At 44.3% G+C, this 25,112-nt stretch overlaps 1 long non-coding RNA gene across 2 annotated transcripts in view; it reads left to right on the top strand.

Moving 5' to 3' along the window:
* The window catches only part of LOC116942199 (uncharacterized), a 111,656-nt gene that overhangs the window by 19,148 nt on the left and 67,396 nt on the right, over window positions 1-25,112 (top strand). For both annotated transcript variants that reach the window (XR_012941619.1, XR_012941620.1), the window contains exons 5-6: window positions 6,677-10,200; window positions 12,204-12,318. This is a non-coding gene — a long non-coding RNA (uncharacterized LOC116942199). The remainder of the gene's footprint in view (window positions 1-6,676; window positions 10,201-12,203; window positions 12,319-25,112) is intronic.

Raw genomic sequence — 25,112 nt, 5'->3', positions numbered from 1 at the left:
ACTCGGCGAGGTTCTTTTTCCTCCCCGTGCTCCCCCTTGGTTAGGTCCCAGCCTTAAAACGGGCACCTGGCACATTGTGTAACGACACCGCTGTGCTGGGAAGACAAAAGCGGCAGGCCGGACATTGGCGTAGACCCCCGGGGTCCGTGGCCGGGTTCGCTCGGCGGTGGGCTTGCTTGCGTCAGAGCAACCGTTCTAGACCCTGCAGCCACTCGGGTCACTTCTGCGGGGATTTGTTGTAATTTGGGAAAGTTTGCAATCTACCGTGACCTGGGATTAACTTCTCACTCGATATTTCGTGGAACGCTGCCACACTGGCCCATCAGCGTGAGGCGCTATCATTAGAGTTAAAAGATACGCCTATCCATAATCATATGGTATTTATTGTATCCTACTTTCCCTATACTATAAACTTATGAACGGATTTATGAAAAATGTAATGCACGGACTCACCATTGTTGGATGTGATGTGGCCAAAATAATTCCCGGAACAGCCTTCTGGGCTGTTCCGGCTGAAATCAAGCACTGGCCGCGACACCATTTTGCGAGAGCAGGACATCGTGTGCCAGTACCATCATCTAAATGCCAAACAACAAAACATGTTTACCTGCCCAGGAGTTGCAATCAGAGCCGTCCCTCGGGTATGGCTGATCGAGGCGACCGCCCCGCGGTTTTTGGGGGCCCTACGCTTCGATGTCACAGTGTTATACTTCCGGTTTAGTTCGAAGGCCTCGAAGGGGCCCACAATGCGATTTGCCCTGTCTCCCTCAATCCCCTATGGACTGCGATAGTTGCAATAACTGATAACTGTTCTTGTAGAATCCAGCCAAGTAACGCTGTAGCAGAGGGAGCTTGTCTCACCACTATCTCTGCATCGCCGATGGGCACCGTCTCGCGCCCATTCAGGCACGGAGACATTTTTACATTGCCTTTGGCTTCGTCCCATTCTACGGCTACAAGGACCTCCAATGTAAAACCGAACAAAAATCGTGAGCCTTGCCCGTTGACCAAGTCTCTTGGAATACGCCCGATGTCGCCCCAAATATTTGAAGCTTAGCAGGCTTGAGCCTGGAAAGTGCTTGGATGGGCGACCATCTAGCATACAACAGGTGTTGTATACGCCGCTCTCGGCAGAGGAAAACGCACAAAAATAAATGTACTACGCTCCCAACGCCTTCACCAACCCGCACCGACCGGCATGAAGTGCGGTCGAATTAAACCCCCCGAGACCTACACGGGGCGTGGAGAGGCCCTCATCCAGCAGCGAATCGACCAGAGGGTAACAATGTTGCAGCGGTTCTCAGCGGGCATCCTGCCAGGGTTAAAATAAAGGACGGTGTCAACGCCGTATGAAGGGGGATGTCAAGATGACTGCCGGGGGGCCCCGCGTGAGCGCGCAATGCCCGTTCGCCGGGGCCACGCTGTCACAGGCACTGCAGTGGCCCCCCGTGATTCACTCGCACGCAATAAGTGATAAATCCCCGATGCTTAACAAACGGATGCTCTTAGAGTGAGTGCTCTGCCGCTGCGCAATGCACGTCAGCATCGGGGAGGGCGCAGAGTAAATAAAAGCCGGTGCCGCGTACCCCACTCTACCCCCCACACCCGTGGCCCTGGTGCCAGCAGGGTTACCACCTGTCCTGGTTTTCACAGGCTCATCTTTTTAAGGTAGCTGTCCTGGGATACCTGTAAGTCTTCCCAAGGTGTGATCAGTTGTGTGATAATACACCAGTGAAAGCAATGCACTTACATGTAGAATTGAGGGATGTTCTTCTTCCCATGATATGTCCTGGTTCTATGTGGACCTCAGAGGTGGCAACCCAAGGTGGTAAGGGATGGCATGGTGTTCCAATGCTAATGGTCCAGTCGGTGTGAAATTGCACTAAATGACCAGTAGTCAGCAGTTTCACTCTTTGATGAACCAATTTATAACAATAAAACACGTTAATTATTTATGGCCTAAAACAGCTTTCTTGTAGCCAATTGTTAGGGTTAGGCCGAGTAGTAGTGACGTGGCCGAACCCAAAAACAAGAATGGATAATTATTTGCGACCTTTTATCAATACACTGCGAGATGAAGCCCTCAATTGTCGGGGGGGTAGGCGTCTGTGTGACCGTACTTCACCATGGGGTCATTGTGGGTGAGTAAAAAGGTCGGAGCCTAGTACTGGTTCATATATCACTTTTCCGCTGATGTTTCCCTTGTTTGGGAATCAAATACAGTACAGGTTTCTGGGTTCATAGAACAGCGTGCTATCCACTAAGCCGCCAGTTACACTTTATTCATAACAATTGTGTTTTACTGTCCTGGAAAGTGTTCCTGAGGCTCAATACTCTTTTACAGGAGAGTGTTCCATTGCGGGTATGTGACCAATGAAGTTTGAATGATTTTTTTCATGCGGGAGGAAACCAGAAGTACCCGGAGAAAACCCAGAATATGAGGGGATAACGATTTAATCAAATTCGCAGAGATGGATCATCAACCCAGTTTCTGTCCTGGCATCTCCTGGCTGTTGATTCCACCCAAAGCAATGAACTGGGGGGGGGGGGGGCGCGTGCTGCCATGCCCAGCACGTGAAGTTGGGCAGCTGGGTGGCCAGGAGGACTTCTCATTGAGCCAGTTTGCAATGTCCAAGGTGCACTAAATCTCTTATTCAACTGACGTCCGATAGGAGTTTTTACACAGGCGCACTGCCTGTTGTCGAGTGGACGGCAAGTCTGCCAACTCGGCGGCGAGTTGAAATTATGACTGGAGGTCAACATATCCCATCATTCCTCTGGGGTAAAAAAATAAACATTGGAACATATACTTGCCATAAGAACGTGGGAGTTTCCACCACCGGTTGTGCAGTGTTGCCACCTTTTACGCAGGTCGAACCTAGGCGTGTATCTCAGTCAGCCGAAGTCTAACGAGACCGTGCGGTCTACTGTATTAAAGTTTAACGCAGCAATAACAGTACCAGATCTCGGTGCAAATCAATTCCCGCCGCCCAAACAGAAACGCCAATTCCCGGACTGTGCGGGTCAAACTGGGCCACGTGGCGACTCTGCGCTAAAGCCAGGAGACTCTCTGACTTTGCTTCACTTGCGCTTATACACCATTGTTCAAAATTTGAGTCCACATGGGTGCGCAAGGTCGCTACCATGACACCAAAAAAAAAACACATTTTATGAGTACGCGTAATTACCTATTAATGCCTTTAGAACAATAATATTGGGTTAAGGTGACCTTTTTTGGTGTCTCGTTTAGAAAAAAAAACACTGTCCTTAATGTACAGTGTGTGTATACGTATGTATATAATTAAATATTTCAGCACTAGATTGCGTGCTCTAACCCCACTGGCAGATTGACTTGCCTTGTCTTCACACACTCCCATGAGAGGATGTACTTCATATTAAAGCTCTGCTGCTCTCACTGGGCATGCCCTAATGCTTCTGCTAAACAAAATGAACTAATAAATAAACAAGGGCAAATAAATGTGAGTAGTATGCACATAATTGCTCTGATTTTGGCTTTCATAAATTATGATTATTTATTGCACTTATTTGCCAAGGAAAGCCTCACTGAGTCTCAAGACACCTTTTTCAGGAGGATCCTGTCTTCCGCCACGAATATCGACTTTTTTGCCAGGTTCTCTTGAATGGTAGGAGACACGGAATAAAGATGTTGAGCCTACCTACAACATGTGGAAATTAGACATCACAGCGACACACTGCGCTACTCCTGACGCGGTTATCTGGCTTGAACTACCCGAATGTGAAATTGTAGTTGTTTGCTCTGCATTTACACCAGTCATAGGAAGGAAGGAGGCACGTGGAAATGCTGGAACGAATCTGTAAGACTTCTAACTGGACAGAGGTGAGAGGCTAGAATGAAAAAATTAAGCGGGCAGTGGTGAGGTAGTCTTTTAAGGCTGAGTCGACCCCAGGGCAGGCCCAGGTCAGGTTCTAATACCGGAGTTTGTTTCCGTGGAAACTGGGTTCACTGGCTGGGTTCACAGCGCAGCGTGCGAACCACGACACCACTGCTGATACAAAATATAAAAATACCTCATTTTGTCTTCACAGACTGTTTGGGGCAAATGATCCTCATGGCGGTACCCCGGGGTACCAAATATTACAAAATGGCCGAGGCAATTAAATATTTTTTTTCTGAGACAATTTTTTTCCAGGGGTGTACTTCACTCCACGACTGGGGTACCAATCAGTCAAAAATCAGTGCTACTCCGCGATGTTGAAACACAGCTAGGACGATTGCGCTGAAACCCTGAACGCTCGTATGCACCACAGTGCATCGTGTACAGCTCGTCGAGATGAGTCGATTGCCACATCGCTTACCATCAACAGTCTAAAAATTACTGCATCACGGACATTATGTGAGAGCCGTGGTACCCCGGGGTACCGCCATAAGGTTCAAATGCTGTTAAGCAAGCAACTATGATGGCCGGCCTGGCACACACCTTTGTCTCCCTCGTGGTGATGTTTATGCATGGCATCAGGTACTCAGGATTGGATTTAGATAACCACCATTGGTGTTGGCAGTGAGCGGGAATCAGACTCGGGTCGCCGGGTTCAAAGTGCAGGGAGCTAAGCGCTACACTACACGCACACGTGCAAGCAATTGCACATTCACGTACACACACACATGACCGTGGGAAATGCATTCATAACAAAACCTGTGATAATAAATTTGGCGATGAACATTCACCTCAATGCAATATTCAAACAGATAAATCCACCGCACTATTTAAGCTGGCACTTGTTCTTGTGGAAAACGCCAAAATGTGGGTAAATGTTGGGACTTTATTGCGACGAATGACAACGATCCACTGCAGTGTAAGTAAAATACAAATGGATGCGATGAGGTTTTCATGTCGGCCGCGTATCCCAGCAGATTCCAAAATATATGCTACAATGACTTTTTTTTCTGTTTTTATTATCGCCAAATTGACAGGTGACATATTGAAACGTGACAAACGATAATGAGTAATATTATACGCAGTGATGAATTGCATATAACAGTGTGACATATACATGTCCTGAGACGGAAATATGTATTGTCCAATCGTAGTAGTGCATTGACGTACCATGCTGTTTTATTGAAAAAAAGGAAAATCTCACGGGGAATTTTTTTACTATTGTAAGTACACTATTGTACGTGGATTTGGGCTTGCAAATTGAGTGAAAATTTTATTTTTATTTGCATCGTATTTTATTGTTCTGTATTTTAGTGCTTCTCACTTTTCTCGTCTCGTCCACACCATTAGCCTCCATGTTAACTTTCACATATGTAACGCACAATTTGTATACGTTGCAAATACATTGACTCTTGCGCAGACGATTCGGTGCACGTAACGCGAGCATAAAATCCAGTCTCAATCGATGTGCTTAACATAAACCAATGGAATGTTGCAAATAAACATCGTTCCGTAGACATAAAAAATATATATCCATTTAATGCACAGCACAGAGCTTCGCGTCAACCACGCCATGCAATGACGAAATATATTGTGCGACACTGCACCAAGCGGAGCGGTTTTACTCCACGTGTGCATCTGCGCTGATACGGAGCGAGCGATTGAGCCGTCCAGACGCGAATCACTGAGCCCATCTATGGCAAAATCGCCGGCAAAGCCGCGCAACCTTCCGCGGTCACTTCTGCTCGTGTGGATAGGCAAATATTTTCAGTGTTGCATGCGTACGTAGAAGTAGGGGAACGGGTTGACGGGGGGGGAGGAGGGAGCAAGGCAGCTGTTGCCATGGATGCAGTGGTAAAGGTCAGAGGTCATGGACGGAGCCTCTCGGCCAGGTCAATAAGCGCCTGCTCCAGATAAGGTGCGGTAAACATGGCTGCGTCGTCGTCGTCGTGGCTCTGAGAGACGGAGCAAACAGCGGCGCGCTGCAGATATAGACCGGGGAACTGAGTATTACAACCTGTTACACGGGAGACCGCCACGGCCTCGTCAGTGGCAAATATTTTGAACAGTGACGTTACATTGCGCAGCGCACTGCACGGTTTTATACGTGGCTGTGCATCGCACTTTATTTTCTTTGCGCATTTGTGATTTTTGTTGTTGTTGTTTGACATATGTCGCAGGCATGTGGTTACGTGAAATTTTACGTTATTCAATTTTAGATTTGTAAATTTGAAGATTTTTCTCATCTTTACAAAAGCAAATTAAATGATTTGCCTGTATACGTCAGTGTGATAATAAAAAAAATGTCATTATAAAAGCCTCCATTTAATGTGAATTCTGCCACGTAAGTAGCTCAGTGCTTTAAAAAAATGCACATCGTCCTTGGCATAACACAACATTATTATTTCACACGCTGAAATGTTACACGAAAAGAAGCTATTTATGAAAAAATACATTTTGTATGCATAAGTACAGGTGAATTTACTCCAAAAATCCCATTGCAGGAATTGAGATTCGGTAAACTTGCAGATATAATTAAATCAATATAATTATTACAGGAAAGGAAGACCTACGCCACGTTCAATATTTTCGAAACCGTTCATCTCTTTTACGGAAAAATATCAGAAAATGCACGAGGGGGCTAAAGGTAGCGAGTGCCATTTGCGGTACTTACTCTGAGACACATTATGTTTCTGTGGGTCACTAAGCCCAGGCCCTCTCTCAGCATGTAATATTCAGGGCCTAATGCTTCCCCTAAGGTCGAACACGGACGGCCGGATACGGCCAAGGACACGGGCGCAGCCGTCAACGGGAGCGCTCGCGCCGTCCGGCGCCGGAGAGAGAGGCGGCCATCGTGAGCGTTGCGAGGGGCACCGCGGCGGCCGGGCCGCTATGCCCACGGAAGAGAGAGAGAGAGAAACAAACGAGAAACTCCCCCCCCCCTCATCCTGTCCAAAGAGATTCCTGAGCATCAGCTCAGTTGCATTTGGAAATGCCTGTCGATAATCATAAACTTGTCCGACGCGCGCAGCATGTTGAATCACTATTGCTGCATCGATACAGGAAAGCAACGCTGGCCATGTATTCAAATCAAAGCGTCGATCGCACTGCCGATCAAGTGGCTGCTCCAAGTGAGCCGCATTCAGACAATTTATTTGCGGCTATAAAAGCCTTCAATCAATTTCTATAAATAAAATAAGAGCGCTGCCAAACACCCTTAATTTTAAGAAATCCTAAGCAGATATGGTAATAATAATATGACGGGTATTGGTTTGAAATGCTTAAGTTGCTAATTATTGATCTGTTTTTTTTTTGTGCCGGGTTATTGGAATGAATGGGATGCACGTGCTGCATGAGGTAATACTGTATACTCTATAGGGAGGAATTAAAAAATAATTTTAGATGAAATTAAATCTAATTGAATTATTTTGACTCAACATCAGTGGTTAAAAAATGTAAGTTTTTTCAAAAACAGAGTACCTTCCATTCCTATGCAATAATCATTACGACAAATAGTATACATGGCTTTTAAAGAAAATGTGTCTTGTCTAAGTGAATATATATAAGCACAGAACAAATACAGACATAAATACATAACATACACATTGAATGACATCGCACATTTTAACTGTAAATATAAATTATAGTATAATTAAAAAATATATTTTAGAAAATGTATAGTACTAGTGATCTTAGCGAAAGATCTTACAAAATTGGGGCAAATATATGTACAGAAAATACACAATCGTTCAGTGTACAGTGTATGTGGTTTGTGAGTGCTGGTATGTGATAGTGGCCAAACATCGACACACACAGCTTGTGAATGTGCCAAAGCATAACCCCACCAATAAACTGATTATTAAATGCCAGGGACATTTGTGGGGGCATTTTACTTGCTGTCTACAAGATGTGAGCCGTTAAAATAATTAAAGTGGCTCGGGGAAAAAAAGTCAACTTTTAACCGCTAAAGTTAATCTGTATAAAAATTGATTAAGCCGTGCACTTGTAATTACACGCCCTAACACTCTATAACTCGTGGTCTCCCCCCACTATTCCTCCACGACCGTGACGGGGGGAGGGGGGCGCAATTGGCGGCCTTCGCTCGTCTTGGGCCAACAAAAACGGGCATCGGTTTTGTTGTTGTTGTTGGAACCGCGGTGCGCTGTGGGCCGCCGGGGCTGCCGGGGGAGGGTGGCGGCGGCGGCGGTGGGCGGCAGCAGCAGCGCCGATCGGCGTGCCGACGACGATCCTCGCCGGCCCAGCCCGCGTATCGCACTCCACGGAGGAAGGCGAGCGAGTCCCCTGGCCCACCGTGCGCGCGTGTGTGTGTGTGGGTCGTTATCTTGGCGGATTTCGCCTGGTGTGGCCTGGGGATAGCTTTACATGTGCACGGTCAATATTTGTCCGGGTCTGGCGACAGGGATAAGGCGAAGCTGGCTCTCGCTTTGCGTCGTTTAAACATTAACAGCGGTGCCCGGCTCTGCAGTGTCACCGGGAATGCAGAGCGTACACGTATATATTTGACGCTCAGACTTGGTATATGTATATACAGGAATGCGATTACAATATATATGTAAATAATAAAAAACCGTGAATTAGAACATAAATTTGGTTCGTTGGATGTAAAGAGTGCAAATGTTTAATTGTAAAACATTGCAAATGTAAAAATGAACATATTGGGCCCACACACTCCTGCTTTAGATCTGTATGTCTTGCCATGGGGCAGGCCACATTTAATTCCAAAACTGCCCTTATACAAATACATGGTTTAAAAACAGCTAAGTCATACATTTTAAAAATAGCTGCAAGTAAAATATTTGTAGTATATATCCCATGATCTACATGAAATATCTAAGACTTTAACTTAATTAAATCTACAAAGGACAGTACATCAAGTATGGCAACTGGATAACTCCCATAGCAGGTCAGCACAGACTGGCATTTGTTTGCATAAAATAAGGTTTTGCAATGAATATCATATTTAAATATCCACTTTTTTTTCAGTAACGTATGTAACCCAGTAAAATATTTATCTGCAACATTTGTATTTTCTGCAACAACAAAAAAGATTTGTGCCACATAGAATACAGGGAAAAAATAATAACACAAACATGCTTGTATATTTTTTGTAATCTCATCCTTACCCATACAGTGCTTGTCTTTGACACTAAATTGCCATATTTGCTTACAAGATAATTACAAACAAAATATGAATCACTGTGCGCGAACGCAAGACATGCACAAACACTCCAACATACACACTTATACGTACAACAAAGACAAAGACCTCACATATAGCCTTTAACAGACTGTTGGGGCAAGTGCTGTTAGCGTGCACTTATGAAGGCCAGCACAGCACACGAAGGGGTAGGTGGCCAACACCACGCCCGACCACAGATGCACACGCACACATAAACACTGCAACATACGCACTTACACATAAACATAAAGACCCCCGTATCGCCCGGAGCATTTGTCTCCCTCATAGCGATGTTTACACACCGCACCGTGTACTCATTTGAGGCTGGGTCGACCTAGGGGAGGCCCACGACTGGTTTAGATAATCGTCACTGGTGTTGGTCGTGAGTGGGAACCGAACTTGGGTCTCCGGGTTCGTAGAGCAGCGCGCTAACCACTACACTACCGCTCCCCAACATTCGCACTTACACACATTAACATGAGCATGCTACCACACTAGCAAAACAAACATACAGGAACGTGCACACGCATACACCAACAATTTCAGAGGCTCACAGTACAAAAACATAAACATGCACACACCTGAACGCACACTGCATTTGCAATACTACTCTTGGTGCACAATTACAGTTAACCCTCATGTTATTAAAATCTTAATACGTTAAAGACGAGTGGAGGAAAATGATGACTTCCCCTAAACGCTGCATATCGTATGGTCTCACTGCCACCTAGAACCAGTCTACACGGTGCCCAGCTCGTCCACATCTATCTGTAAATCTACACGCACAAGCAATTGCCAAGCAGTTTGCATCTGCCGCCGTGGTGTAACGTTTGGCACATTGGACTTGCAATCCAGAGGTTGCCAGTCGCAATCCATCTCTGCACGACAGTTTAACCGAGTGTGCAGGTTTATTGAATCCCACCCCATGCCTCCGCTTCTTTCCAGCCAGCAGGTCGCGTGTGATGGGTTAAAGTGTGGGCAACTCCAACCTCTCCCGAGCGTGGAACATCAGGGCAAATGCCGTCGTCTCAGAGGGCCTCTCTTGAGCCACCTCGAGTGGAGGCCCTTCCCGCTGGCAGTTGCGTGAGTGAGCCATTGCATGCCTGCGCCTTTTTTTACTCTCTTTCATGTATCCGCTCGAGCACAGCCCCTCCTACCCACCGCATCCCGCTACCTCCGTAAATATTTGATTAAAGATTTCGATGGCTATTTTGTCGGTGTACACTCCACTGCTGGATGAGGGCCTCACCACGCCGAGCGGGTCACGGGAAGTTACTTGGCCAAACTTGAGGTTGGCCAGCGAGGGCTGGTGAAGGTTGAAAACGTAGGTCACAGAGCATGGTGCAAGGTAACAAATGTTTTTTGCTGCACTGCCATCTGCTGGAAACGTGACCACACAACAGCCTACAACACCTGGTTTTACATGTGATGGTCGCGCATGCAGCTAGCATGAGCCAGGCTTCAACCGGCTTAGCTTCCGAGATCTGACGGAATATATTTCATTGCAAACAGCAGAGAAATATCAATTCTCAGACAGTTGCTCTTTGCTTACATTCACACGGTTTTAACATACACAACATCTGTTCGTGTGCGGTATAGTCAAACAAAGCAACATTGACTTTTCAAAAATGAATATAAAATGAACACATTTTTTGTGCAGACTTGGGGATTCGAGGTCTCTGGATTTAAAACTGGTTGCTTTCATATAAAATACCCCTGTAAAACATTATCCAATGCGGGTGTGTATACAAAGAAGTCTACATTACCAATATGATAATAATAATTATAAATGATAGGAATTATGATCGTCACCAGCCATGTTTAATCCACTGCTGGATGAATGCCTTGCCAAGCTGTCACCATCTGTCGTGGTCTCACGATGTAACGATGAGGCTAGATCCTGTGAAAGGATTGAGTACATCGCTCCATCTCTGTGGCTGACGTCCGCTGGGGTGTGTCCTATCCTTTGACTGCCATTCCGCCATTAGTCTCGACCACTGCCTGCCATTCCTTCATGTGTGACGTGTCCTGCCAAGGCTGTAATTTATAAGCCACGTCTTTCTCACGCTGCCTCTCCGTTTTCTCCCAAGTGTGCACCTTTACATGCTCCTTTGCGCACTTTTTAGCTTTTCTGTTCCGGTGTACATTAACCACCGTGACTCAAAATAGAGGGAATAACTCGTACAAGTGCTTGCACCGTTATGCATTCTGATATTACGTGAAAATGTAATACTTTAAAAATGTAATCAAAATAACGATTGCTCAACATTGATAATGAAACTTGTTGTGTTTTAAAACGAGCAGCCCAACTGGTTCATATCCACGTACATGCTCAGGGGAGGGGGCTGGCTTGTGCTGCTATATCGCAGCTCTCTGCGGGCTTGACAGGGGTCAGGCTGGAGGGATGGGGCCTGGTCCAAGGAGCGAAGCTTAAGGACAATACTCAAAGGCACACTGGACCCTTCCAGGAACAGCCTGGTTTCTCATCGTCTTTGGAATGTAGCATCAGTGCCGAGCGTGCTAACAACCAGGGTCCACCAGCACTCAGACGTGTACAAATCCCAATTCTGTATAGAGAGGAAGGCACCGCACCTGTAGCATTCACTCAATGTGCCAACTTCGTTATCCACATGTAGACCTTGAGCGAAGGAGTGTTTACCCTTCCGGAACTGTTAGTTAGGAAACAGAAATATGATCCGATCACGAGCTTGATACGTGATGAGCTGCACTGGCTACCTATTAAATAGAGGATTGTGTATAAATTATACCTACTCCTCTTCAAGAGTCTCCATCAATATGCTCCGTCCTATCTTGCCGATCACTACGATCTGCTGCTGTACCCGCCACGTGTAAACCGCGCGCGATGCTATACGGCCAGCGCAGTTTCGGGGTCTCTGGCCCAAATAACTGGTACACCGCTATCAGCTCATATTCAGGATCCATCCCTGAGTCTGAGCCAGTTCTGCAACAGACTCAAAGCAGTGTTTCGGAGACCCTACTTCAACGTGTGATCAATGCGCATTCGAGATGGACTGGACTCATAATAACAAATGTTCTTACTTACGTCTTACTTACTACATTTACAGACGGTGGCAGAGCCATCCATCAACGAGCCAGAAGTGACCACACACGCCTCGTCCAAAACAATCCCTCAAGGCCCTGTTCGACCACACAACCAACCTGCTCACTGCTGCTGCGTAGGTGAGTGGTCGTGTGTGCACCTGCCGAGCGAATCAGCCAGGCAGAGCCAGGAGATGCCAACATCAGTCAGCACTGACCGGGCATAGACCACCAAATTGTGGTGCCACAGTGGCGAGATGTTAACTACCTCGCCTGGTACACAGGAGGCCGTGGGTTCGATCCCAACCCTGACGCCTGCTGCTGTTTATTTGGAGTTTGCACGTTCTCCACCCCGTGGTCACATGAATTTTTCTCTGGGTCCTCCGGTTTTCCCCTTTATATTTAGAATGAACATCATGCGTTTTAGAGTATTTGGCTGCTATACATTTTCACGCGATAAGCCACTTCCGTTGAGCTATAATTTGGAGCCAGGTTACTTCTGAAAAAGCTACAGTATATAGCTCAGTGGGCCTATAAAAATTGATTGAAATAGTTTAGTTTTAACTGTATATGTGTGGGAATCAGATTCATCCTGGGGTGGTTGATACAAACCTAGCAGCTCATGGCGCTGACCCAGTGCTACCAATTGTGACTCGGTAAAGTATCACAAAACCAAATTGTAAGAGATCATAAAGTAATGTTATTGGTTATTTATCTAATATATTCAATCAATGAAAAAAAAACATACGCAATGAACGCTTTACATTGCGTTGTATATTACAGCACTGTACAAGTATACGCACATACACGCATACACATGGAGATGTTAGTTTATAGACACGTGCGTTCTGCAGCATCGATAGATTAGCATAATGCACCTGGTAACACGTAGCCAATTATTGGCATAATTGCAAGTCTACAGATTCATAATGAGCACTGTATCACTATTTCAAAATGCAATTCTACAATACCAAATATTTCCATGTATAAATGTCGGACTCCCATAGATGGCTATACTAAGTAGTCTTATGCAGTATCACGTTATCATATGATACACAATACCAGCGGAATTGCATTTGGAATGGCAGTTCAGAGTCATGGCACTTACACACACATACCAACACAGGCCGCTGACGGGCAATATCATGACTGATAATTATGGAATGTCTATTTTACTACTCTGGTGAACGAAGCATCGAAGGCATATTACAACTATGCGTATCATAACCTCGCACCTCCGATTAGGACGGTTGGCTACGTATGGCGCAAATGAAGTTCAACATACGTGCATACATTTACACAGCAATAATTCACCACAGTTTTAATACGTTTATAATGTGGGGCGGAGCACCCAGTTCCTACCTCACTGCACTTGATAAAATTCAACATAGAGTGATCAGGTTGATTGATGACTCAGAACTCACTCTTTCATTTCACTCACTCGCTCACTAGCGGTCAGTCGCCTCCTTATCACTCTGATTTTGCTAATACCATTGATATATATTTTATATCAAGTTATAAAAACGACTTGACTTACCGTCTAATATTTGTGTGGATATGTATTTGAAGAGTAAACCGTGGGATTCCAAAACCCCAAGGTCACTGTGAGGTTGTTAACTCACGTGCCAAGGAGAATGAGACATGTGGCCACTGAGTAATGTTTGCAGAGCATTCGAAAATGTTCCATAAAAAAGTCAGTGCTGCAAACTGTGACGTCATGGAATGTAATATTAAAATATTTTATGTTTCACATAATGAATGAAGTATCAATTTCCATGGAGTCAAATGCCATTTTATAGTCTACACAGTCTAGGCACGGCGGTATTGGGAATCCATTAAGTCTTTTTCAAAGCTCTTACAAAGCAAAGCCTAAATAAAACAATATTTATAAATGATGAAAAACAATTTACAGTCACATTGAGGCTGCATAAAAGATTACATATTAACAAGGGAAGTCAGGTACGTTGATGCCCTATTGCGAAGTTATTCACAGCGAGAGTTGAAGATCTTTTTCCATAGGCTGGATTGGATAAAGCAGGGAAAAATGTACATTGGGACGACAGTGGCACATCTCAAATTTGGCGGCGATGGAGTCGGCGTGACATCTGACGGGTATGAACGGTGGCAAATGTGAGAAGAACTTAATCGAGAGGGCAGCAAAGTTGGACTGAAGATAAATATAATTTTTAAAAACGACAATTACATAAAATAAGTTTGCTAAACAATCAGATATATTTTTTTATTTGAAGCTTTCGTGACTGCAGGGATTCATATTCTTGGTTCTTTCGGTAAAGTCACGAACATAGATGGACTCGTCCATCTATGTTCCTCTTTTCCGAACATAGATGGACTCGTCCATCTGAACAAACTGCCAAAACGCTCTCGTGTTGCTAACGTCACTTTTTTCAAAATTTCTTGCTGTGGTGTTCACACCTGATGATGATTGCTTGTGTTGCAGTCGAAACGTCGTGAGAATTTTATTGTTTTATATTTGAGTTATTTATTGTTTCCCTTCTACGTGACTTTACCGAAAGAAGCAAGAATAATCAGATATATATTTCACAGATAAATGGAAAAAAATAGCAAAATATCTATCTCTTGGATAAAAGTGTTTGCTACGTCGAGTACAGTTTCTATATTTTTGTGTGTGTTCATATTTTCGATAAATTCAGAAAGTGTAAATTACCTACAAACATATATATTTAAAATCTCCTTATTTTAACCAATATTGCTCAAGAGGCAATTTTCTAAAGATATACAACACACCTTTACTACGTGTTCCCAATAGGTAAAAAAATAGTCACATTAAATTTTGAAATTGTAATATTAAGCTTACAAAAGCTAAAACAGAGACTTTGTAAAATCCCGTCGTGCAACATCCTCATTTTACAAGATGTGCAGAGAAGGTGATGTGTAATTAGAGTGAAAATAAACCACGAGAAAGTGGAATACTGCCTAATAGATTGTATGAAGATGCAGATTGCATTAAGCAAACCGCATTATTGATGACAAATCCATTTGAGGAAGCGGGTACTCCACAGCATATATATTAGCTGGGCGTATAAAATATTAAAGTGTAAACATCTTTGAGCTCAAAGATATGACGAACAAGATGCTGGATGGAGTGTTCCAGGTTTCGTGACGAGCCCGCTGGCGCGATGCAGACAGCTCGTAGAACTTGCGCAAAGCGGAATTATTCCGTGTACATATATATTTTACAAATCGATCTCATGCCTGTAACCGAATTATGTGCATAACCTAGCGACGGGGAAGAAACACGCAATACTCTTTCCACGTAAAGCAAATTAAACAGTTTAAGTAGATTAACGCCGCCTCCCCACGTTCTTGTCAGCGTTGGGTGATTGCTAATCCCTACCGGTGGTGCTGAGTCATACGCGACGATTCCACATTTCTACGCCAGGAACTAATCTATCCATAACACAACGACTGTTGACTTTCGATCTACAGCAGTCGTGCTCAAAAGCCGGTATTCATTTGAATATCTCCAGAGTATTGGTGTGTCGCAGGGTTAAGTCCCAATTACACTCACAATGTCTTGGTCCGTGAGACTATTGGCTTAATCTGGCCGTTCTAATAAGGATATCAACGATGACCAGGTAATGTTACAAACTAAACGAGTATCGTGTTAGGCATATAGTTGCGGTAAAACAAAACTTTTGTTTTCATCTTAAACAGCGGTAATTCTAACGGAATCAGAAGATGTATAATTAACGAATGATATAATGCACATTGGCATTATGGGCTCAACTTGTCAGCAGAATGTTTGTTGATAGGCACAGTATTTGATGCATTCTTTATACACCTTGCAAACACTGGCTGCATCATTGTTTCTGTAAAATGTAGATACAAGAAATGTAGTTGAAAAATAAATCTATATATAATACAATTTGTAAAAATACCGTTGTACTGTACATGGTAAATTAAATGCTAAGATCCTTTGATTACGGGACATCTTTTTGACTACAAGCGCTACACAGGCGTACAGCGCATGGTAGTCCGTGCGTTCAAGCACATGTGTGTGTGTGTGCATCTTTATAATACAGTATATATCGTAGGTCGCAAGTCAAAAATTCCATCGTTTAAGAAAGCCGGATCCATCGGGTCGCTTTATACAAAATATGTAAAACGTGCGCCGCATTTGCTTGCGCTCAATTGTCCACTAAACCACCACGTAACAATGCAAACAATGAATGTGTGCGATAATGGCCGAAACCAGCTTAACGATAAATTAATACCAAGCAATTAATTGCTTTATTCACCAACACGCTCCGTTGAGTACAGTGCACATTTTTATTAGTTTTTAAGCTAAATTAGTTTTATTTCTTTTTTGTTGTAAATCCACTCGTTATCCTTTCATTCTTTTTTGCTTAATCCAGAATATGCATCGCGAGTGGGGGAGGGGGCTCACGTTTGTTTTGGATTTATTTTTATGCACGAACCACGTTCTGATTTCTCTAATTCCTGTCTGAGGAAGGCACAGCTGTAGGAGTGTAAGCCCCGATTTGGGGCCGTCTGATCCAGGAATCCTTGTTTGCGGCCGCGGTACAATCAGAAATCTGCATCTAATCTTATAAAGCAAAAACTTGTAGACTGGGCTTTACATTCGTGTGGGCAGGATAATCTCAAAGCCCAAATCTGGCTTCTTACCATGCAATCACAACCTGAGGGCTAATACTTTGCTTCTGGAGGTTTCATTTTATAGAAAATTAACGTGCCTTAAAATGTCATCTTATTGAAAAAAACAGAATACAACTTTTGCGCTATGTTTAACATGTGACTTTTAAAACTGTTATATAAACATTTTGCGACGTGCATGTACTAAGGTATGCAAACTTCTCAATGTTTTAATGGCAGAGTACTAGAATATATTGGCAGAATTATGAATGCGCGGTTTTCTATTTACTAATTCCATGGTCCAACATCTCCCATGACAAACAAATCCAGCAGTTGATTAAAAAAAAAACTGGAAATCAATAATACCTGTTTACTGATAATAAAAAGCATGGCTGCTGATTGTTCACGTGCATCTTTCTACCGTGGCTTGTAAAATTATTATTCCTTCGTACCAATAAAGTTGCATTTAAACTGAAACATTTAGAAACAAACACATGCTCCGAACACCGAATACACGCCGTCATGTAAATTATATACTGTTGAACAAAACGAGCAGCAATTGGGGCAAAAATATACACAAAAAATTGGAAGTAATGTGCCCCAATAGTAAACGTTTGTCCTTCTAAGGCACAGGTGCATCACACTGGTTTGCTGGTAATAATCACTTGGGCACCCAGCAATTATATTGATTTCTTTAACAAAGAAAAAAATATCAAAAACACCAGTGCCTAACTTATACATTATTTACAGTTGTTATTATGAACATTATTCTCCTACTCACAGAGGTATTCTATCACACTTGGTATGATTATTGGACGCGCAGCAATGACCCTGATTGTAAAATGGCAATGTTTAACGTTCAATAGAAGATGTCTTCCGAACGGTGACCACTGCAAGGGCAATTCAACTCGCGGCGCCCTTTTACGCCACTGCCGTTAGAAATGAACATATCCGAGTGTATCTTCTCGTTCGTTAATGAAAACAAGGAGGGTGGGGGGGGTTTAATTAAGGCGGACGTGAGATGCGAGAGACTCGAAACGCGCGACACCGCACGAGAGTTATGAGCAAAAGAGAGAGGCTTGCCTGGGAGATAATGCGCACGCAGCCCCACTGCATCTCGGAGGGAGCAGCAGGAGGAGCGAGGGAGGGAGGAGGTCGTGCATCCTGTGAACCCAGGAGGAGGGAGGGCAGACAGGAGGAGGAGGAGGGAAGGAGAGGGAGGCAGGAGAAACGCAGGGGGTCTGGCAGGGTTTTTGGGGCTAACGCGTGGGTAACGTGCTTGGCCGAGCGTACCCTCAGACCCACACGTGCCATCTGTTCACGATCTGCTGCACAATGGGCCAAGTGACTCGGAAAAAGGAGAGGCTTCAAACACCCCCGCAACCGCGGGCATCAATAGCTGTCGTTGCACTGTTATGTTTGAAAGTACACACTCGCATTTTTTTCCACCCTCCACAAAATTGTTAATGCGGTAATTACAAGCAGCTGTGCTTTATTACAGATTTTTTTTTTAATCGCCTTTTAAAAAAAATATTCCTTACATATAGTATTATTTAACATGTGCAATAACCCAACACTTTTGCCGCGTTATTTGATACTCTACGGTAAGCCTATGATCAATCATGGGACCGAAGCTCTATTGAAGTGCTTACTTATATTAGTTTTGGTGAGAGTCGTTTTGGTCATTTCAAGATTTCTAGGATCCTAAATTGGTATCGATGTATTGCATGTTTATTTATTTATTTCCCAAGAAGCAATAGCGAGGGAGTTGGTACACGACAATACGTTTCCCGCACAAAAGTCTTGACGGAAGCCTTAAAATTTACGGCACAAACACAAAAATATCCCGTCGAGCTTGAACAGACTGTTGGGGCAAGTGCTGTTCGCGAGAAGCAGCTATGAAGCCCGGCACGCAACGAGGGGGTGGGTGGCCAGCACCACGCCCGACCACCTTTGTCTCCCTAGTGGCGATGTTTACACACCGCACTAGGTACTCATTTGAGGCTGAGTCGACCTAGGGGATGCCCAGGACCGCTTCAAATAATCGTTACTGATGTTGGCCGTGAGCGGGAATCGAACCCGAGGTCGCCACTCCCCAAACACACACAGACAGACACAGATAGACACACACAGAAGACACACATACAGACACACACAGAAGACACACAAGAAGACACACATACAGATGCGCACAGACAGACACACAGATAGACACACACAGAAGACACACACAGACGCGCACAGAAGACACACACACACAGACAGACACACACAGATACACACACACAGACGCGCACAGACAAACACACAGATAGACACACACAGAAGACACACACAGACGCGCACAGAAGACACACACAGAAGACACACACATACAGACACACACAGAAGACACACACAGACGCGCACAGAAGACACACACAGAAGACACACAGACAGACACACACAGATAGACACACACAGATAGACACAGACAGACACACACAGATAGACACACAGACAGACGGACGCGCACCCGACACACAACGGGCGGACTTGCTTCCAGCAAGCCGCCGCGCTGGACGGCTTCGCTGTGCGGCAGGCGTTGAGACGTTGGGCTAGGGCAGCAGCAGCAGCGGTGGCAGCTGCCGCGGCAGCAGCGGCAGCAGCGGCGGCCTCCTGCGAGTCGGTGGCGAGCGTGGGGGGGGGGAATCGATAGGCGCGGTGCAAAACGAAAACGAGGACCCCGTCAACGATTTGGCCAACAGGTCCAGATGAAGGCCTGCTGGCTGAAAAGTTAAACTCTCCTCGTTTTTGTTTGCCTTCCTTCCCCCAGCATCACACTCCCTGCTCTATTGATTTCTCAATTCGTTTGTTAAACAAAAGGCGAGTTCGCTCTTTTTCTCCCTCTATCTCTCTACAATTCACTGCGCGCTTTTGAGTTTCACGGAAACCGCACGTGCTGCTCTTAGAATAAACAAAGAAGCCCAGTGTTAACAATGTAGAATGCGCCTTTTTTTCTCTCTCCAGGTAATAATTGCTTTCGTAAAGGCACTAACCTCAAAGCTTTAGAACACGAGTTTGTGCAATATATCGCTGCGCATATAAACTGGGATGTGTGACGTGTGCCTACTAGTTTGTACGGACGTATTTATAAGGCAATGTACAAAAGTAAATACAAACCCATGCAAATATTTATGTAGGTACAGCAAGGCCGTAGCCATGGAGTCAACATTGGGGGGGGGGGACCAAATCTTCCAGGGTGACTGGAGGTCCCAACCCAGAAAAATATCAAAATTTGAAAAATTCACTAACACATGGGATGGAATTTTTATTTATTTTTTACAATAATGTCTACTAGTGTATTGTATTACATTGCTCTGTTTTTACCATTTCTTGTATCATTGTATGTAATGGCAGAGATTAGGGTTTAATAAAGTACAACCATAACCACAATCATATAAACAGAAATCTATGCATTGTTATATGAAGACAAGTCCAGATATTGTGGCCAAGGTTTAACAAATTGTTGTTTTTATTTACATAGCATAGCAATTTTTTATAGCAATATATTGGGGGGGGGGGACATTTTGAGCATATTTGAATATTGAGCGGGATGTTTTCCCCCGCAATATATATTATAATTACGGCCTTGAAGTACAGGATATAATGTAGAAAAAATTACACAGGTAATACACGTGATTTTATTGCTTTACTTGTTGAAATTACTTGTTTGGGTACTTTTATCGAATACATGTTAAATATACAAATATTAAGTAAACAACTGACACCATTGTCAATCAAGAAGAAACTTTCATTTATTTAGTCCTATCCATGTTTATCGTATTGTACCGACGGTAATATAGTTCGGAATTGGGGTGTTATTATTACTGTGCAAAAGAAAAAGGTCATTTTGAGTGTATAAATTATCCTATGATTTTTTCATGTTAAAAGTAACTCACGACATGGTTTTAATTGTTATTATTGCTGTTTATATGTTACGTCTAATACAAACGAGTCAACATATCTGATAAGGAAAATATGGGTAACATCTACTGAATACCGACTTCACCAAACATAGTGGATTTAGTAATAAATACCCAATTATATTACAAACAAACTACTGGCGGTGTTAATATTAACTACGTCAATATTATAATAAGAACATATAATGTATGTTATCTGTATCACTACATTCAGCGGTATACAACGTTACATTTGAACTATAAGCAAGTACACAGAATCATGTTTTAGAAATTGCAAACGAATATGCAAATAAAGGTTAAATTACTGTTGTCTATTCAATTAAATGACTGAAAACTAAAACGTAAATTAACATACTGCAATAAAACATTACTTTTTTTCTATTTCATTGCAATCAAAACATATCAATTGATATGCCCGTGCTTCCCACCATAGGTGAGTACAGGTAAACACATTTTGTAATGTTTTAGTAGTTAGAAGCATGTACCAGAAATACAATTGTGGGGTAATATAATTTGAATTACTTTCATCATATATTCGTATAAATAAATACATTTCATGCGCATATACATTATCAAACAGTTAAATCATTGTAGCATACACTTGTAGACTTTACACAGTACACGTATCACGACTGAAGAACTATACACGTCATATAATTTTGAACTGTATAACAACGCAACATTTAAAATGATTGATCCCAATATATCAACTGTGATATTGGGAAAACGCTGATAATAATAGTGCAGCGACAAGCTATATGCTTCATTACGCAGCATAACACGCCCAGACTCATTGCGATAGCCACCCAAATTCTTCCTTGAAATGACCGCTATAACTCGCCGCGATTTTTACAGTCATGAACCACGCCAATCCATTGATATCAACTTACAAAATCAGTCAAAATATTATAATGCACTTCAGCACTTTAACAGAGCCTATAATCTGTAATTAATTACAGGCAAAGCATCAATAATTATAACGAGAGTGGTTCGCACGGCGACGATGCTCTCAAAATGCTCTCCGTGAGCGTCGGGGCGTTTACATCGAGACCGAAGAATCCTAAGGGTGCCTGAGTCTGGCTTCTTAAGAATCCTAAGGGTGTCTGAGTCTGGCTTCTTAAGAATCCTAAGGGTGCCTGAGTCTGGCTCTCTAAGAATCCTAAGGGTGTCTAAGTCTGGCTCCCTAAGAATCCTATGGGTGCCTGAGTCTGGCTCCCTAAGAATTCTAAGGGTGCCCGAGTCTGGCTCCCTAAGAATCCTAAGGGTGCCTGAGTCTGGCTCCCTAAGAATCCTAAGGGTGCCTGAGTCTGGCTCTTTAAGAATCCTAAGGGTGTCTTAGTCTGGCTCCCTAGAGAATCCTAAGGGTGCCTGAGTCTGGCTCTTTAAGAATCCTAAGGGTGTCTTAGTCTGGCTCCCTAGAGAATCCTAAGGGTGCCTGAGTCTGGCTCTTTAAGAATCCTAAGGGTGCCTGAGTCTGGCTCCCTAAGAATCCTAAGGGTGTCTTAGTCTGGCTCCCTAAGAATCCTAAGGGTGTCTAAGTCTGGCTCCCTAAGAATCCTAAGGGTGCCTGAGTCTGGCTCCCTAAGAATCCTAAGGGTGCCTGAGTCTGGCTCCCTAAGAATCCTAAGGGTGCCTGAGTCTGGCTCCCTAAGAATCCTAAGGGTGCCTGAGTCTGGCTCTTTAAGAATCCTAAGGGTGTCTTAGTCTGGCTCCCTAAGAATCCTAAGGGTGCCTGAGTCTGGCTCTTTAAGAATCCTAAGGGTGTCTGAGTCTGGCTCCCTAAGAATCCTAAGGGTGCCGGAGTCTGGCTCCCTAAGAATCCTAAGGGTGTCTTAGTCTGGCTCCCTAAGAATCCTAAGGGTGTCTTAGTCTGGCTCCCTAAGAATCCTAGGTGCCTGAGTCTGGCTCCCTAAGAATCCTAAGGGTGTCTGAGTCTGGCTCCCTAAGAATCCTAAGGGTGCCTGAGTCTGGCTCCCTAAGAATCCTAAGGGTGCCTGAGTCTGGCTCCTTAAGAATCCTAAGGGTGTCTGAGTCTGGCTCCCTAAGAATCCTAAGGGTGCCTGAGTCTGGCTCCCTAAGAATCCTAAGGGTGCCTGAGTCTGGCTCCTTAAGAATCCTAAGGGTGTCTTAGTCTGGCTCCCTAAGAATCCTAGGTGCCTGAGTCTGGCTCCCTAAGAATCCTAAGGGTGTCTGAGTCTGGCTCCCTAAGAATCCTAAGGGTGCCTGAGTCTGGCTCCCTAAGAATCCTAAGGGTGCCTGAGTCTGGCTCCTTAAGAATCCTAAGGGTGTCTTAGTCTGGCTCCCTAAGAATCCTAAGGGTGCCTGAGTCTGGCTCCCTAAGAATCCTAAGGGTGCCTGAGTCTGGCACCCTAAGAATCCTAAGGGTGTCTTAGTCTGGCTCCCTAAGAATCCTAAGGGTGTCTTAGTCTGGCTCCCAAAGAATCCTAAGGGTGCCTTAGTCTGGCCCCCTAAGAATCCTAAGGGTGTCTGAGTCTGGCTCCCTAAGAATCCTAAGGGTGTCTTAGTCTGGCTCTCTAAGAATCCTAAGGGTGCCTGAGTCTGGCTCCCTAAGAATCCTAAGGGTGCCTGAGTCTGGCTCCCTAAGAATCCTAAGGGTGCCTTAGTCTGGCTCTCTAAGAATCCTAAGGGTGCCTGAGTCTGGCTCCCTAAGAATCCTAAGGGTGCCTTAGTCTGGCTCCCTAAGAATCCTAAGGGTGCCTTAGTCTGGCTCCCTAAGAATCCTAAGGGTGCCTGAGTCTGGCTCCCTAAGAATCCTAAGGGTGTCTTAGTCTGGCTCCCTAAGAATCCTAAGGGTGCCTGAGTCTGGCTCCTTAAGAAACTTAAGGGTGTCTTAGTCTGGCTCCCTAAGAATCCTAAGGGTGCCTGAGTCTGGCTCCCTAAGAATCCTAAGGGTGCCTTAGTCTGGCTCCCTAAGGATCCTAAGTGTGCCTGAGTCTCCCTCTCTAAGAATCCTAAGTGTGCCTGAGTCTCGCTCTCTAAGAATCCTAAGGGTGCCTTAGTTTGGCTCCCTAAGAATCTTAAGGGTGCCTGAGTTTGGCTCCCTAAGAATCCTAAGGGTGTCTTAGTCTGGCTCCCTAAGAATCCTAAGGGTGCCTGAGTCTGGCTCCCTAAAAATCCTAAGGGTGCCTTAGTCTGGCTCCCTAAGAATCCTAAGGGTGTCTTAGTCTGGCTCCCTAAGAATCCGAAGGGTGTCTTAGTTTGGCTCCCTAAGAATCCTAAGGGTGCCTGAGTCTGGCTCTCTCAGAATCCTAAGGGTGCCTGAGTCTGGCTCTTTAAGAATCCTAAGGGTGTCTTAGTATGGCTCCCTAAGAATTCTAAGGGTGCCTGAGTCTGGCTCCCTAAGAATCCTAAGGGTGTCTTAGTCTGGCTCCCTAAGAATCCTAAGGGTGCCCGAGTCTGGCTCCCTAAGGATCCTAAGGGTGCCTTAGTCTGGCTCCCTAAGAATCCTAAGTGTGCCTGAGTCTGGCTCCCTAAGAATCCTAAGTGTGCCTGAGTCTCGCTCTCTAAGAATCATAAGGGTGTCTTAGTCTGGCTCCATAAGAATCCTAAGGGTGCCTGAGTATGGCTCTCTAAGAATCCTAAGGGTGTCTTAGTCTGGCTCCCTAAGAATCCTAAGTGTGCCTGAGTCTCGCTCTCTAAGAATCCTAAGGGTGTCTTAGTCTGGCTCCATAAGAATCCTAAGGGTGCCTGAGTATGGCTCCCTAAGAATCCTAAGTGTGCCTGAGTCTGGCTCCCTAAGAATCCTAAGGGTGTCTTAGTCTGGCTCCCTAAGAATCCTAAGGGTGTCTTAGTCTGGCTCTCTAAGAATCCTAAGGGTGTCTTAGTCTGGCTCCATAAGAATCCTAAGGGTGTCTTAGTCTGGCTCCCTAAGAATCCTAAGGGTGCCTGAGTATGGCTCCCTAAGAATCCTAAGGGTGTCTTAGTCTGGCTCCCTAAAAATCCGAAGGGTGTCTTAGTTTGGCTCCCTAACAATTCTACATGATCTTAAATCACTTTAAGTTACTCATTTAAAAATACATTGGCCAAACTTCTCAATGCGTGGCCCTCATGGAAAAGGGGTACTGACGCTCAATGGGGCTTTCCTGGGTAAATAAATGGAACGACTATTGCAGTGTTTTCATCACCATGTAAAGTATTTTTTATCAATAATTGTATATTTTCATATCGTATATACAGTACATATACTCTTTTATATACGGAAATATGGGAACTTTAAAAAAGTTCCGCCATAATATTAACTGTGACCATACCACATTTAATTACTGGTAACAATGACAATTTGACAATTTAGATAATAATATGGATAGAGCTGGA

This window comes from Petromyzon marinus, chromosome 13 (genome assembly GCF_048934315.1).
Source record: "Petromyzon marinus isolate PM22_M1 ecotype Great Lakes invasive population chromosome 13, UKy_Petmar_22M1.pri1.0, whole genome shotgun sequence".
Classification (NCBI taxonomy): Eukaryota; Metazoa; Chordata; class Hyperoartia; order Petromyzontiformes; family Petromyzontidae; genus Petromyzon; species Petromyzon marinus.
The sequence above is the reverse complement of the archived record's forward strand: the minus strand, read 5'-3'. Positions and strand labels throughout refer to the sequence as shown.